This window comes from Molossus molossus, unplaced genomic scaffold, assembly GCF_014108415.1.
Source record: "Molossus molossus isolate mMolMol1 unplaced genomic scaffold, mMolMol1.p scaffold_m16_p_1, whole genome shotgun sequence".
Taxonomy (NCBI): Eukaryota; Metazoa; Chordata; class Mammalia; order Chiroptera; family Molossidae; genus Molossus; species Molossus molossus.
The window spans coordinates 224,571,540-224,588,097 of NW_023425344.1; the positions used below are offsets into that span (position 1 = coordinate 224,571,540).

Here is a 16,558-nt window from a genome sequence, read left to right on the forward strand (position 1 = left end):
GTCTTCAAAACAACCATGTGCTTTTGCCCGGCTGGTGTGGCTCAGTGGCTGAGCATCGACCCATGCACCAAGAGGTCGCAGGTTCAATTCCCGGTCAGGACACATGCCCAGGTTGTGGGCCCGGTCCCCAGTGGGGGCCATGCAGGAGGCAGCCAGTCAATGTTCTTGCTCATCAGTGTTTCTATCTCTCTCCCCCTTCCTTTCTCTCTAAAATCAATAAAGAAAATAAATTAAAACAAAAACAACATGTGCTTTCAAAATCTATTATTATAACTATTACTATTATTGCTTTAAAGGTAAGAAAACTGAGGCTTAAAGGGGTTAAATAACTTTTCCCCAAACTTGGCTACTGAGCGGGGAGGGGGAAGTGGGACTTGAGGCCAGGCCCCTCTGGTTCCACCGAGCAGAGCTGCCTTCAGGTGAAGACCCGTGGGTGTGACTCTTTCTTGCTCCCAGAACATGAGCCCAGGCTAGGGGTGTTTGAATGAATTCTACAAGCCAGTCCTGCATCTTTGAGTTGTCCCCAACTCCTTGGCAGGGACAGGGATTTGTGCTGCCCTCTGGAGGAAGTACGGAACAAGTGCCGTGTATCTGCCCAGCAGCCCTGGGAGTCAAACTAGTAGAAGTGGGAGCAGCAGGGTGCAGCAGTCCTGAGAGTTCTGCTGCCAACCAGAGCAGCTAGTCTGGGCTGGCCCTGCCACCAGCAATGGCGGAGATCCACTGTAGCAGCGCCAACCACAGCCACCAGGGGGACACTACAGGAAGGAGGTGACTAAGAATTGATCTGGGGCATCTCCACCCCTCTCCACCCTACCGGCATGACTAGAGTTGCCCTTAATATCTGAGATGGATTTGTGGAATGGGTGTGTGTGTGTAGGGGGCCTAGAAGAGGTGAAGGGAGGGTTGGAGGGCAAAACCAATAGGAATGGAGGGAGAGATTCAGGAAACTTTTTTCATTTTCAGACCTCAGATTCTTGACTAAGAGCATATATAGACCCCTGAAAGATGGCAACATGTCAACCTACAAATATTTAGTCTAGAAGGACAGGTCCTTAGTCCTCTCCTTTTTCATTTAAAGAGAAATCCAGAAAAATTAAATAACTTTATTAAAGTTAGAATTGAGCTGCTTGAGTCAGAGCCCAGAAACCCAAGCCAGAAACTAAGATTTAGTGGATTTTCTTTGACTCCACTGGGTGATATTTTCTTTGTGCATCTGTAGGATACATAAAAAATTACACGTAATGGCCTTGGCCATTTCTCACACCTAAGTAGATCTACTCATCACTAGCCCCCCATATGAAAAGAAACTTTTAAAAGCTTTAATTTCTGAAAAGTGATTTGTAAAAATTCAGGGTGAGTGCTGAGGTGTTTTAAGGCCCTAAAATATATTTGAAGTATCAGCATATTCAGTTTTTTCCTCTTTTCCCTTAAATAATGGCTTTGATGGCTTTAACATTCCAGGTGTGCTCCTTGGTATGCCCATGAACAGACACCCTCATTCCACGTTTCCTGCACTCAGGAACACGCAAGGCGGGATTTCTCCTGAAGATTCACACTGCGTCTCCTTGGACGCCACTAGGCAGCTGCAACTCAGGCGCCCCTGGGGCTCCTGGGTTCTTGTGAGTGTCGCCCTGACTTAGGCTGGCAATGGAACGAGCCAGATGGCTCTAGGCGACCTCGGCCCACCACTTCCAAGTCATGAGCAAGCCTCTTCTCATTTCTAGGGATTTAAAAAAGACAAGGGAGTGGAGAGAGATCCTTTCCCCCTACCTTCCTTCCCTGCCACATTCTCCACTATGAAATCTGATGAAAGGAACAGAGACAAGGGTTAGTTGGAAGGAAAATTCCAGCTCCTAAGAAAATATTTGAGTTATTTTAAACAGTGCAAAGAACTCCCTGAAAGGAAATACTACTGGAGGGACAAATAAAAAATGTTTGAAATGGTTCAGAGAAGAATTCTTTTAAAATTAAAGCTGGAATAGGAAAAAGTCAAAAGGATTGGTGAGCTGTGGCATTTTTTATTGAGCCCATGTTAACAAGAAAATCAGAAGAAAACCAGGAATGGCGTGAATGAAGATAGCTATGAGAAGGAAAGAAAAATCTGTGAGGGTGCTTTTAATCAAAATGTTGTTATCTACATGCAAAAATATGTCGGCAACTATAAGCTCCTGCCTCCTACATTTATGACTGTACTTCTGACCTCTTCTCTGACCATGAATTTCTCAATTTCAGGCTTTAAGTGTGCTATCCTTACTAAATGCAAATTTGAGTATGTCTCTGCCTTGCTGAAATCCTTCAGTGGCTCCCTATTGCCTACAGAATAAAGCCCAAGCTCCTGAACATATCACACAAAACCCCTTGTGACTTGCCTTATTTCTATAGCTGACATTGATGCCCACACCCTGGACTGTCTCCCTGCCTTGGGCCCCTATCTTTTCACGGCTGAAGAAGCTCAAGAAGGCTTCCTAATAGCAACTGAAGTCAGGTAAAGGCAGGTAAGCGATTTCATCCCTCCACCAGGATGGGAGCTCTGATTCTGCTTTGCTATTATACTTCATTGGTTTATTCCTCAAACCTTTACCAAGTGCCTTGCTTGGATAGGAACTATGCTAAACATCAAGGATTTAAGAGTGAACTAGATATTTATCCTGCCTACATAGAGTTTCCACACCGAGAAAACTCTGTGTATTAGTTTCCTATCACTGCTGTAACAAATTACCACAAATTTAGTGGCTTAAAAATAACACCAGTTTATTATCTTACAGTTCTAGGGGTCAGAAGTCCAAAATGAGTTTCATTGGGCTACAATCAAGATGCCAGCAAGGCTCTAACCCTTCTGAAGGCTCTAGAGGAGAATTCATTTCCTTTGTCTTTTCTAGCTTCTAGAGGCTACCCATATTCCTTGGCTCCTGGCCCCTTCCTCCAAGGTCAAAGCCAGGAGCGTAGCATCTTCTCTGACTCTCTCTCTCCTACCACCCTCTTATGAGAACCTTGTGATTATACTGGGCCCACTTGGATAATCCAGAATCCCCATCTCAAGATCCGTAACTTAATAACATCTGCACAGTCCCTTTTGCCATGTAAGGTAACATTCACAGGTTCCAAGCATTAGGACATGGACATTTTCGGGGGGGATTAGTCTGCCTACCATATTCGGCTAGTCCTTTTACTTTGTCTTTAAAAACAGTCCTATTTCTATCTCTCTCTCCTTCTCTCTTCCTCTCTCTCCATAAAAATTAAAAAAATAAAAATAAAAACAGTCCTATTTGCTCATTCAGTACACACGTGTTGAGTGCCTACTATGTGCCAGACACTATTCTAGGTGCTGGGAATACAGCAATAATACCCATCAGTAACATACTGACATAAAGCTGCTGCTCTCATGGATCTTACATTCTAGATGAGAGCTAGACGATAAAACAAGTTACACAGTATGTCAGAGTGATGAGGCTTCTGGAGAAAAACAACGCTGGGCGAGGGCCTGGAAAATATGAGATTGGGGTGATTACTATTTCATAAAGAGTGGCTGTAACAGGAAAATAGAAACTAATCTTGGTAATTTAAAAAGAGGGAATTTGCCCAGCTGGTGTGGCTCAGTGGCTGAGCGTCGACCCATGCACCAAGAGCTCGCCGGTTCGATTCCCGGTCAGAGCACATGCCCAGGTTGTGGGCCTGATCCCCAGTTGGGGGCATGTGGGAGGCAGCCAATCGATGTTCTCTCTCATTGATGTTTCTCTCCCTTTCTCCCTTCCCCTATCTAAAATCAATAAGGAAAAAAAATTTAAAAAGAGGGAGTTTAACATAGGAGAACTGTTACACAGGTGATAGAAGCTAACCAGGGTAACAAGGCAACCCATAAATTTTCTTAACACTAAAAAGCTGCTGTCACCCATAGGCTAACGATATGACCAGAGCTTGGGAATGATTCTCATTCCGTGCAACCTAGGGCCAAAGAGGAGATGCATCTACTGCTAAAACACTGCCCAAGGCACAGAGAGAGGAGGAGAAAGGCTTGCCCCTTCCATCTGTCCAAATTCCTCTCATGTTTCTCAAAGGCTAAACCCAGCAGTAAGCTCTTGACAGGGGAGCCTGGGAAACAGCCCAGGGTGGGGCTAGGGTGTGTCAGCACCCTTGCAAGATATGGAAGGAGAAGAGAGGGTGCCAGAGAGCAAGCAGGCAAATGACTAACACAGATCTTTGAACAGACACCTAAAGGAACTCAGAGAATGAGCCATAGAGGTTCCTGGGGAGAGAGCATTCCAGGAGGAGGGAACAGCAAATGCAGATTGGAGGCAGGAGAGTGCCTGCTGTATACTCAGGGAACAGAAAGAAGCCGGTGTGGCTGGAATGGAGAGAGGGAGGATGAGAGGAAGGATATGAGACCAGAGCTCTAGATTGGAGTCAGAGATAATATACAGATCTCTAGACCCGAATAGGAACGCAGGCTTTTCTCTGAGGGAGATGAGAAGCCCTGGTCTCTGCTCTGCTCCAAGCCACCCAGGGTTTCTCACAGGCTCTTCAACAGAAGCTACATGAAGAAAGGGCTTAAAGGATGAGAGTGGTTGCCTGGCTTGGTTGCCCAGCCATTGTGGCTCAGTGGAATGAGCATTGTCCCATGGACGGAGAAGTCCTGGTTCCGTTCCTGGTCAGGGCACATGCCTGGGTTGTAGGCTCGATTCCCAGCAGGGGGCATGCAGGCAGCCGATTGATGCTTCTCTCTCTTCCTTCCCCTCTCTGAAAAGCAATAAAAACTTATTTAAGAAAAAAAAAAAAGGATGAAACTGGTCTATTTCTTCCCTGCCGCTGAGCCATAGGGTGAGGTGAGGATGGGAACTGACCACTGGATTTGGCAATGAGGGAGTCACTCAGGGCCCGAGAAGCTGCTTTCCTGGAGTGGGGGGTGTGGCGGTCTGCTCGGGGTGGAACCAAGAGAATGGGAGGAGAGGAAACGAAGACATGGAGGCAGGTGTGTGAAACCTTTGGAAGATTCCAGTGGTAAAGTGAAGTACAGGGAAATAGGAAATCTAGAAAATGTTTTATTTTTGACCATGGAAAATATTACAGCACGCTTGTAAGCTCTAAAAATGACGCAATCGAGAGAAAATTTCGTGATGCAACAGAGAGAGGGGCAATTGCTGAATCAGTGCCCCTGAGTCGGAGCGGATGGGACTAGCACATGGGTGGAGAGGTTAATCTTCCTTAGGAGCACTGCGAGTTCATCCTAAGCCACAGGGGGACAGAAGGGTGTATGCAGATAGATGCAAGTAGATTGGTAGAGAGGGAGTGTACTAAGTTCTCTTCTGATTGCTTCTATTATACCAATGAAAGAAAAGCACGGCTATTGGCTGTATCAAGCTGGAGGTTTGATGAGGGAGGAGAAGGTATGAAGAGTCCTTTAGAAGAGTGGGAGAGAGGACAAGAAAGTGTAGTATCTTTGCTGAGGAATGTTATTTATTTATTATTTTTGTTAATCCTCCTCACCCAAGGCTATTTTTCCATTGAATTTTTTTTTTCCTTATTGCTTTTAGAGACAAAGGGAGAGGGAGAGAGATAGAAACATCAATGAGAGGGAACATCGATTGGCCACCTCCTGCATGCCCCCCACTGGGGATTGATCCACATCCTGGGCATGTGCCCAGACCGGGAATCATACTGGCAACCTCTTGGTGCATGGGACAATGCTCAACCACTGAGCCACACCGGCTGGGCTCCACTGATTTTTGATAGAGTGAAAGGGAGGGAGGGAGGGAGAGAGAAACATCAATGTGAGAGAGACACATCAGTTGGTTGCCTCTCGCACAACCCGGACCAGGGCTGGGGATTGAACCTGCAACCTAAGTACATGCCCTTGACCAGGAATTGAACCTGCAACTGTTCAGTCCGTGGGTTGATGCTCTAACCACTGAGCAAAACAGACCAGGACAAAATAGTTAGTGTTTTAGACATGTAATAAATACTGCTATGAAGACAGGAGCATGAGGTATTTTAAGAACTCTAGTATTAAGGTAAATAGAATTACACCACATAGGCCCAGCCAATGTGGCTCAGTGGATTGAGCATTGTCCCATGGACTGAGAGGTCTCGGTTTGATTCTGGGTCAGAGCACATGCCCAGTTGTGGGCTTGAACCCCAGTCGGGAGTGTGCAGGATGTAGCCGATTGATGTTTCTCTCTCACGTCGATGTTTCTATCTCTCTCTTTAAAAAATCAATAAAATATATTTTAAAAATTACATCACATAGGAATAAAGTAATAAATCAAAAAATTGAAACAACATTGGACATAATTTAATCCTTGATGATTTGGGGGCACTTTGGTTCTTTTGAATAGTTGAGTAATTTTGCCCAGCTGGTGTGGCTCAGTGGTTGAGCACTGACCCATACACCAAGAGGTTGCTGGTTCGATTCCTGGTCAGGGCACATGCCCAGGTTGTGGGCCTGAGCCCAGTGGAGGGCATACTGGAGGCAGCCGATCGATGTTTCTCTCTCTCTCATTGTCCCTTCCTCTCCCTCTAGTATCAATAAAAGAAAAAAGAAAAAAGAAAATCTGATGCCTTTACAAAAAAAATAGTTGAGTAATTTTTCTGAATGTGTTAGTAATGCCTTGTAGATGTATAGCCAGTAACAGGAAGTTCTGAACTTATGATAGGATGGATAAACCAGATTTTAACTGCAAATCATGAAGATGTGAATTGATGTTTATATTATTTAAAAACATAAATTCTCCTTGCTTGGTAGGCCTCGGTGTCAAAATTCTTTCCATATTTGATATGCTATTGTGTGCTCTGTAGAAGTGATAAACAAACCAGAGGGAAATTAACTCAACTGCACTTTGGCAAACTAAGAAGTGAACAGAGAGTAAGATGGTGACTGGATGCTCACCTTGTCACTAAGAAAGGTTATGTACACATCCCTTAGGTGTGTGAGAAGGGGGTGTGCAGAGATAGAGGAGCCGAGAAAGGGAGCAGACAGGAAGTGGGTTGAGATCTAATCTGTGCTGTTTCTCATTTCCCTCTTCTGCTGCCCTTGTCTGCTACTTTGAAACCTCTGGAAGGTCAGGGAGGATACAAAAGGAATCCCTGACCCAGAAAATCTGAACTTTGGTTGGTTTTTGCCTTTTATTTCCTTCAGAAACACTGGTGAAAGTTCTGCCCAGGGTCTTGAAAGAGCAGTTTTTCTCTAGAACATTTTCTACTATTCTACCATGCCTGAAGGTTAGGGAAGTTATCTTTGTATGTCGAGGCCAATACCTATCTCTTGAGCCTCATAAGAATCACTGAATAAAGTTAATAGATTTGGCTTGCACTTGGGTCAATTATTTCAAATGTATCAAATGGCTATCCAGGAGTCATAAAACAGGTGGCCCTGAAATTGTACTGTCTGGTGGATATAGATTGGCAACCATCCTTTAAGGGCAAAACTATGTTAAAAGTTGAACCAGAGCAAATGAACAACTGATTGTGTGCTATGCGATGAAAGATGATTCCTTAAAACAGATCAACACCTTGATGGTGATGCTCCATTGTGTGTGAAAATTCGATATTAAAAATACCAGTCTGGCCCTGGCTGGTTTGGCTCAGCGGTTAGAGCGTCGGCCTGTAGACCAAAGAGTCCCGGGTTCGATTTCAGCCAAGGGCACATACCTCGGTTGTGGTTTGTCCCCAGCCCCAGTTGGGGTCATGTGGGTGGCAACCAATTGATGTTTCTCACTCTCCCTCTCCCTCGCACTCTGCCTGAAGACAAATGTAAAAATATCTTCAGGTGAGGATTAAAAAAAAAAATAAGTCTGGCCCTGGCTGGTGTGACTCAGTTTGTTGGGCATCACCCCAGACACCCAAAGGTTGCTGGTTTGATTCCCAGTTAGGGCACATGCCCCAGTCGTGGGCTCTATCCCTGGTGGGGGGCATGCAGGAGGCAGCTGGTCGATGCTTCTCTCTCAAAATCAATTAAATAAACACAAACAAAAACACACACCAGTCTGAATTTAAGGCCCTTTCTCCTTTCCTTGGTTCCATCTTTCTTCTTCCTTCTCTCCCTCCTTCCTTCTTAAAGTTATTTTGCTGGGGGTGTGCATGTATTTAGTTTGCGTCTTTGGTTTGAGTTAGTACATTTATTAAATAACAAGGAATCTGTTTTGAGTTAGTGTAAAAGCAAACCAGGAACAATGGATTCCCTTTGAAATTACTGTAACATGGTCAATATTTTTGTTGTTTTATACTTGAGACAGGAGAACTTTAAAATCAACTTGTCAACATGTAGCTAAACTTTGTGAAACTGACCTACTATAAAATGAAACACTCATTTTTAAAAATTCTGTTTGATGTGAAAGGAAAATATTTGTTATTTATTGGAACTTTTCCTAGGTCTAAGAGCTATAGAATTTTAAAGCTGTAATGCCTTAACATCTCGGCTACTCCTCATTTTATAGATGAAGAATATTAAAGATTAAATTAGTGACACAGGAAAAACTCAAACGCTAGCTTCCTAACTTTGTCTAGTGCTTTTTATCACTGTATCACTGTTTCTAATATAAAAACTTTCATCCACATAGTATTTAATCTTACATGTAACCGAGTTTTCATGTACTTTTTTAGGTGTCTAGTTCTAATTGATTGGATTCAATAATGGTTCCCCCATATTGATGTAAATAGGGATGGAATTTATTTTATTATTATTATTATTATTGATTTTAGAGAGAGGAAGGGAGAGAAACATCTAATTCATATGCCATGGGATCAATTTTTACTCATTCATTTTGATATAGAAAGTCCAAACTTAACTTTTTTTTTCTTTTTTTTTTTAATCATCCTCACCCGAGGACATTTTTCCACTTTTTGTTCAGGTAGAGTGGGAGGGAGAGAGAGGAACAGAGAGAGAGAGAAACATCGATGTGAAAGGAACACATCGAGTGGTTGCCACCCACACAACCAACCAGGGCTGGGGACAAACTGCAACCGATGTACATGCCCTTAGCGGGAACTGAACCCGGGTCTCTCCGGACCGCAGGCCGATGCTCTAACTGATGAGCCAAACCGGCCAGGGCCAAACTTAACTTCTTTTTAAAACCCCCAAAGAAAAAACTGGGATGAAAAAAGTTCATGTTCATCCTTAACAACATTTTCGAGTGGGTATAAATGCGTCAGAAGAACCTTAATGATTAAAATAAAATAGCCCCCACGGTGATTAGGGTTTTTTATGAAACAATAATAGAGAAAGGAGGGATTATAACCATGAAAAACAGGCACATTCTGTGTGAACAGAACTGGGAGGTTAGTTTAGTAGAGTCAAAAACATAACAGTGGAGCAAAAACTTACGTTCTAAGCCTAAGTATTTTTCCAGGGTAGAGTGACAGAAAAGTACTGAGAACAGGCACAGATTGTTGTGTTCATCCCCCGGCCCCCCACTTCCCTAATAGACATTAAGTAACCTACTATGTACCAAGCCTGTGGAAGGCTGGGAATACAAAGATGAATCAGGCAGATACCCAAGGAGCCCAGTCTGGTGGGGTGGCTATGCGGAGGAGGTGGGCGGGTGGTGGCAAGACGGAGGGGAGGGAATGGAGTGGGTGGGGGTTGAGGGATGAGATTAGTCTGGGTGGTAGGAATTTAAGTGAACAGATATGTGCAACTTTCTTTCGCAGAAATCTGCACCAGACCCTCTTAAAAAACAGCCTCATTCGCCAGATTTGGCCAGCTATCATGACGCTGGTCTCCTACAGATGTCCTCTCGGAGTAGGTCTGAAAATCCTCCTCCCACTTCTAGTCCTTGCTTTCCTCACCATTAGGGAGTCGGGCAAGTGAGGGGGCGGGCTGAAAACTGCACCCACGTTTGCTGCCTCTGCTGTCTTCAGGAGACAGGAATCCAGGGCTTTGCCGTCGTCATAGCAACCAGGAGTTCCGCGGTCCCCCACCTTCCTCCGACTCATTCCACTTCCCCTGTCGCCTGTGCTGAGCGGCCGCTTCTCTCGCGAGATTTGCGTTCAGCGCTGTGCAGCTCAGCGGTGATCTCACCCGAGACCCGGGGGAGGGAGGTTGCGAAGGAGGGGAAGGAATGGGGCGGGGAGAGGAGGGGAGGGAACGGGAAGGGCGAGTTCGGCGCCACCACCGCCGGCAACTTTGTGAACGAGTTCAGTGCGTGCGTGAGCGAGTCAGCGAAAGTCAGTGCGGCGCTGAGTACCCGGGAGAGGGGTCCCCGGGGAGGGCCAGGTCTGGGCTTCAGAGGCCGCCCCCCCACCCCGGCCACGCCATCCCCTCCAGCCTCCGTGGTTCCCTTCCCATTTCCTCCCGCCAACGATCTTCCCGGGCCTTCCCGCCCCCTTCTGCAGTTACCTGTCCCCTCCCCCGCTCGGCACGCACCTCCCTTTTCCCCGGCGACCACCTTGGACCTCTGCTCCTCGGACCCCCAGACACCCCGCACTTGTTTCCCGCGCCGGCCTTTCCTTCAGCTCCTTCTCCGGAGGCCAGGCGGGCGGGATGGGGGGCGCTGAGCCTCGGAGGTGGTGTGAGCGGGGACCCGAGTGCCCAGACAATAGTTGATGCTCGGGGACGGGGCATCTTCGCCAGGAACGCGCCCCCCGCCGGCTGCTCTCCAGTTTGCATTCCGGGTCTCCCTCGGAGTCTGGCTTCGGAGTTGGGCTGATTCGCCCCCGCCTCCCCCGGGCCCCCCTCAGCTCGGCGCCCGCCCTGGCCCAGCCTCGCCGCCTGCCGTTCTCTGCAGAGGAGGCGGCGAGTGAGTGCGCGCCGACGGTCTACACGGTTTCTCTTTCTCCCCAGGGAGAACGCGCGGCGGACCCGCCCGGGACGCGCGGCGGTGGCACCGGGAGGCCGGGCCCAGCGGTGAGTGGCCACCCTGCCCCGGGTGCGGGCAGGGGAGTGGGGCCGCAGGACTGTTGACAGCCCCCTCCCCACCCCATTTCTAGCCAAGGCTTGGGTCCAGGACCTGGAGCAGGACACCGGGAGGCCGGTCAAAGTTTTATTTCCGATTTGGTGGCGCGCTGATAGCGCAGCCCGGCGGGGGCGAGTCCGGGCTGCGTGCGCGCGCGCACCTTGGAATCCGAAGCTGCACAACTATCCGCCTGGCGCCTGTGGGAGAGGCTGAGAGACCCGCGCCTCGGTTGGGGTAGCTGCGCCCACCCCGCTGCTGTCGTCTCCGCCGGGCGACCCTTCCCATTCAGTTACCTGGGTGAGCGCTTTGCAGGCTGAGCTGAAGGGGAGAGATCTAATCGTGAGAGAGGTAGACGAGCAGCACGGTGCGAGCGGGTGGTTCATTTCTGTCCCTGGGGTCTGGGGGAGTGAATTTTCGGGATGCTCTAATCTGCCCTAAGTATACCGCAAGAGGGCTGGGGAGGCGTGAGGGTACTGCAGAAAGAACTTTACCTCCCTCGCCCCATCTGTTTTCAACTTCCCTCCCGACCTTTAAAAAATTTGCGAGGCTCTATCGCTCCACGGCATTTCTAGGAGGACAAGTAATCGTGTTGGGCAGGTTGAAATTTCATCGGGTTCGCCGTTTAGAAAACATGTAGACAAGGGGAATGGCTCACTTTCAGGGAAGATGTTTAATTGAATCGTTGGCATTCGTTTCGAAGGGGAGCCTTTGGGGACTGATAGCTCCTAGACGGCATCTACCTTGTAGATGTTAGTTTTCATGACGGGAGGGAGCAGTCACTGAAATTGTTGCTACCTGCTAAACGATTATATTTCTAAACTGGGAGCCAGTGATGCGATGTAAATTTCAGAGTAAAGGTGTCGACTTTCATCAGGTTCCAGGTCTATCTGGATGAACTGGGGTTGGCGTTTCCTCTATAAAGCAAACCTTTCATGTTGAAACTCTGACTCAGACTCTTAAAGCCATTGTTTTTATACTGGTACTCTGTGGGAGTTAAGTGTCTACTTTCTCTTATTTCCTCCTGTGGCATATTCGTCCTAGGCAAAGATTCTCTGGCTTAATCTTTTGGAAAAGTACAAGAAAAGTACAATTACTTTTTGAAATAATTTAACAATCAATTCTCTGTAGCTTAGTAACGGTATTTTTTATTTTATATAATCTTGATTTAATGACTTTCACTTTTTACTTTTTCATTTTTTGAAAGCTGTAATTAAGTCACTTTTACGAGGATGGGGAAAAAAAGCCGATGGGAATGATATAGAACAGTGGTAACAGCAGTAGTTTCAAATAAAAGGTATACATAAAGCAGTTTATGGTCACTGATGTCTCTGACTATTAGATGACTTACCAGTTATTAACAAGAATATTAATAGTAAAGCATTTTTCCCATGGAATAAATTATTTATTACTAAAGCATTAGCAATTAACAATGCATTTAAAATGACTTGGGTGATGATTTGCACATAAATGGTTAGGGGCAAAATAAGAGATTTGGGGGGATGAATGGTTTCATGTGGCTATTTTCTTATCTCATTATGCTTAAGGAAAGGACTCTTGAAGTTGTATCATTAGATTTCTCTAGTTGACTGAGAGAACAAGTTTGGCAAGTGGCTCAAGACAGTCAGTAGGTGTTGCTATTAGCTTCTCTGCAGTTCCTGGTACTGCTCCTCTAGTTTGAAATTGCAATGCTGGTGCAGTGAACTTAGATCTGAAGTGTCAGGCAGTTTTGTGACTTCACAGAATTCCATGGCAAGCTTGACTTGAACTCTTGGTAATAATTCCAAAGCACCTCACTGAAATTGTACATTGAGATTGTTTTTACTTTATCCTTTCACTTTTCTGGCTTTTCTGTTTGCTTTTGCTCTGAATTAGGTATATAATTTTGGTGCTCCCCACCCCCTCCATTTTAAAACAACTTTTAAAAAACTACCTTTTAGTAACTTCATTGAAGTCATAGATTGAAGATTGCTTGAGATTAGCAATTCTGTAGACTTTGGGGAATCTAGGTTGACTATGAGTTGAGATATGTGTCTTTTCAAGTTTGCATTTTGAAATTTTCAATAAATGGCTGTTCTTGATGTCTTTGAGCTATGAAACAGGAGCATGAGAAGAGATGGAACAGTATGAGTACAGATTCCCTGACTCTTTCCCATTTAGGGGAAAGTATATTCTTGTGATTAATGATAACATGATTGTGTGTTTCCTATCGGTCCTCACTGTTGTGTTATTATTTCTGTTGGTCCACATCAGTGCGCATATGAATAGTCTGAAGATTTTCCAGTGATGTCTCAGATTTGAGCCTTTTGATTCACTGACCAAATTGGACTTCCTCTGAGGAAGACAAATAGACTCATCCTCATTAATGTAGAGTTAGAGCTCTGATGTAGCATGCTTCTTTCTTCCTTTTGACTCAAATCACAGAAGTTCGTATCTCAAATTCAGACCCCACTCTCCCGTCATAATACTACTACATTCCTAACCTTTTGAGATTTGTGGTAAGCCAGATAGTATTTAGTGAGTGCCGCTATCTGGAAGGCATGCTCTTAGATTCTGTGATTCCAGTGGTGAGTTAATGTGTGTTCCTGGTCTCAAGGAACTTCTGTGCAGTGGGGCCATTCGTAGTGGCCGTTCCTGGTTCGGTGTTAGGTCTTGCATAGCAGGCAATTATCTTTAAGTTTTAACTTATTTAAATTACTTTTTGAAATAATTTAACAATTAAATAATTTAAAAGTAATTTTTTGAAAAATAATTTTGAAATAATGAAGTACTAAAGTATTTGTTCTCAGAAAGTCTGGGCTTAAATTTTTCAGCTATGGGAATCTTGAAAAAAATAGAAAGACTTTTTCTGGAGAGATGGGCGTAATACTTGCCTCACAGCTTTGCTGCAGAAATTGTGTGAGTACTTTATAAACCCATAAAGTCTATTTGCCGTTGCATTTTCTTACTTTCTGACGAACAGACTCATAGACTGTCAGAGGTAGAAGGGATTTTGAGCAAAAATCATTTTGTCCATTTCCCTCATTTTACAGATGGGTAAAGACCAGAAAGTTGGAGTGATTTGCAGAAGGTTATAGAACTTAGTCAGTGATCAGGCAATGCTTGGAAGGTGGGTTTCCAGACTTAGCTGTACTCCTGTTTCCTGTTTTTGCCCCCCTCCCCCCACCAGAGTCTATTATGTTAAAATTTGTTTACTACCTTTTCCCCCTCGCACTTAAGTGTTCAGTATTCACTAAATGTCTGAAATGAGAAGCAGCAAAACTTAAGGAAACAAAATGTGCGTAAAGGTTGAAAAGCTATGAAAACAGCATTGATGTAGTGTTTGGTAACTAAGCTTTTGTTAGAGTTACTCAAATTACAAAATTATGGAAAAAGAAATTATGAGTTAAAGTATTTATATGGTAGAGCCTGTAGGCTTTTTTTTTAAAAAAAGGAATCTTTGTTAACTCAGAGCACTTGTATGTATGTTCTTTAGAGAAGCCAAACTTAATTTATTCTAGCTTACCATTTTCTTCCCTTCTTAAACTCATTTTTCATTTGTAAAAGAAGTGGGTTGTATCTTCCTTATTTCTGGAACAGTGGTAACTTTTAGACCTTTCCTCTCAGCTACCTGTAAAGGGTAACCAGGGGGCAGGGGTGGGGGATGGGGAGGATCAGTCAGGTGGAAGGATAACGGCATAGAAAACTGGGAAATGTAGGAACTTCCTGTTGAGAACGTGACTGATTTATACAGCAGTACCCTACCTTGCACTGGGGTAATCTGAGCCCGGGAGACAAGAAACATTCCTGCCGGTTGGGTGACTGCCCTTTAAACGAGGGGCTCTCCCTGTTCCTGGGAGGGTTAAGCGTTATTTTATGCCTTCAGTGCTCACGCAGAAGTTTGTGTCTTGTTCCATATTCTGTGCTATTTAAAATATGAGTGTTTCACTATCACTTGAAATTGGCAATCTAACCTCTATCCACTGCACCTCTACTTTTTTGGTATGGGAAATAAATTGGCCTCACTGGATTTTTGCTTTTCATTTTCTTCTAAAAAAACAAACAAAAACAAAACAAAGCCCATACACTCACATTTTCATGGCACTTTGTTTTTCAAAGGTTATGCAGTTTACCCTTGACAACACAGATTGGAACTGTGCGGGTCCACGTATACACACATTTTTTTTTCAGTAAGTACTGTGAATGTATTTTCTCTTCCTTATGATTTTCTTAATAATGTTTCATTTTCTCTAGCTTACTTTACTGTAAGACTACAATATATAATACATATGTGTTAACTGACTCTTTATGTTATCAGTAAGGCTTCCGGTCAACAGTAGGCAATTAGTAGTTAAGTTTTGGGAGAGTTAAAAGTTATAATCAGATTTTTTACTGTACTGGGGTGGAGGTGGTTGGGGTCCCTCACCCCTGCATTGTTTCAGGGTCAACTGTATATAAGGTAATTATTCTTAGATGAAGCTCATGTATTCTTTCCGTAGGCTCTCCATGAGCCCTGGAGTGAGTCAGAAACATGGGTAAGACTCCCTTTTGTTAGGCTTTCTTAAACAGAGGATTTGAGTCAGGGTGGACTGACATGCGTGTGGTAGCGTTGGTGATCATAAAGGTAAGACAGTCTATCCAGTGTATCTTTTGAGGATAGAGGCCATTCCACATCCACTTTCTACTATTGTTCTGGTCCGGGAGAGTAAGGTAAATCCAGCTGCAAATAGAACACTAGTGTCTTCTTGAAGATCGAGAGAGGTGACACCAAAATGACACACGGGACCTTCGGACGCTTCCTTAGTTGGACCTTAAAGTAGCAGTGCTTGGTGGGTATGCCACTGAGTCAGTGGAAACTGTTTCTCTGCCTCTGGAGGTCTGAGGTGAGAAAGTTCAGCCTTTAGATTTCTAATTTGTTACTTGTCCTATTGCACTAAGTTGTTCTCTCTTTAATTAGGATTGCAGTATGTACGCCTAACTTTAAACTGTGGGAAACAGGCAATGGCATGATGTTCGCTTTCCCCTCTCAGTTCAGGAGAAGCAGGAGGAGGATGCACGCTTGTTGGAGAATGCTCGCTTGCAGAGAGACAGTGACATTTGTACAAACACAGGGGTCACTCAGAGGCAACTTGAGCAGACAGGACAGACATCCATCTGTGGTGGCCACTGGATTCCTTTTTTCCTCTTCTCCCCCAGAGCAGGTCCCGGTTAAATGAATTTCACAGACCCAGTGGTGAATTTTGGTTATTCCTCCTTTCTCTGTCTACTTTTTCCACAAAGCCTTTTTTTTACCAAAGCTACAAGGATAGTCATTGATTGTTTTTATTTTTCTGTGCTTCAGCATTTTGCTTCCTTTTAGAATGATTTCTGAACTTCTCAGAATAAAGCTATTGAGAAATAAAAAGCAAAGAGCTGTGTGCTGAACGATTGTGTTCAATAATCAAGACTTGACTGTGATCAGTATCTTTTACTTTGGCTCCTGTATTATTTTTCCGTAATTCCCCCCCCCCCCCCCCATATTCTCAGTTGTTTGCCAAGGTAGGAATTCTAGTTTGATACATTGTGAGATTCTTGCCTGTTCTATGACAGTCTCAATTCCCAGAACTGAGTGACTATTTGTAAATGTTACAAGTTTATTTTCAGTTCTTAGTGCTTTCAGAGAAGCAACTGATAATTGACCTGTGGCACTGCACCCCTTT

The 16,558-nt window shown here is 44.7% G+C and overlaps 1 protein-coding gene across 1 annotated transcript in view; it reads left to right on the top strand.

Annotated features, from left to right (window-relative positions):
• The first annotated feature begins 13,918 nt into the window (after window positions 1–13,918).
• Window positions 13,919–16,558, top strand: part of SIPA1L1 (signal induced proliferation associated 1 like 1) — a 355,546-nt gene continuing 352,906 nt past the window's right edge. Inside the window, exons 1-2 of the mRNA XM_036252572.1 lie at window positions 13,919–13,989; window positions 14,979–15,049. The gene's annotated coding sequence lies outside the window, so the exon portion shown is untranslated. The remainder of the gene's footprint in view (window positions 13,990–14,978; window positions 15,050–16,558) is intronic.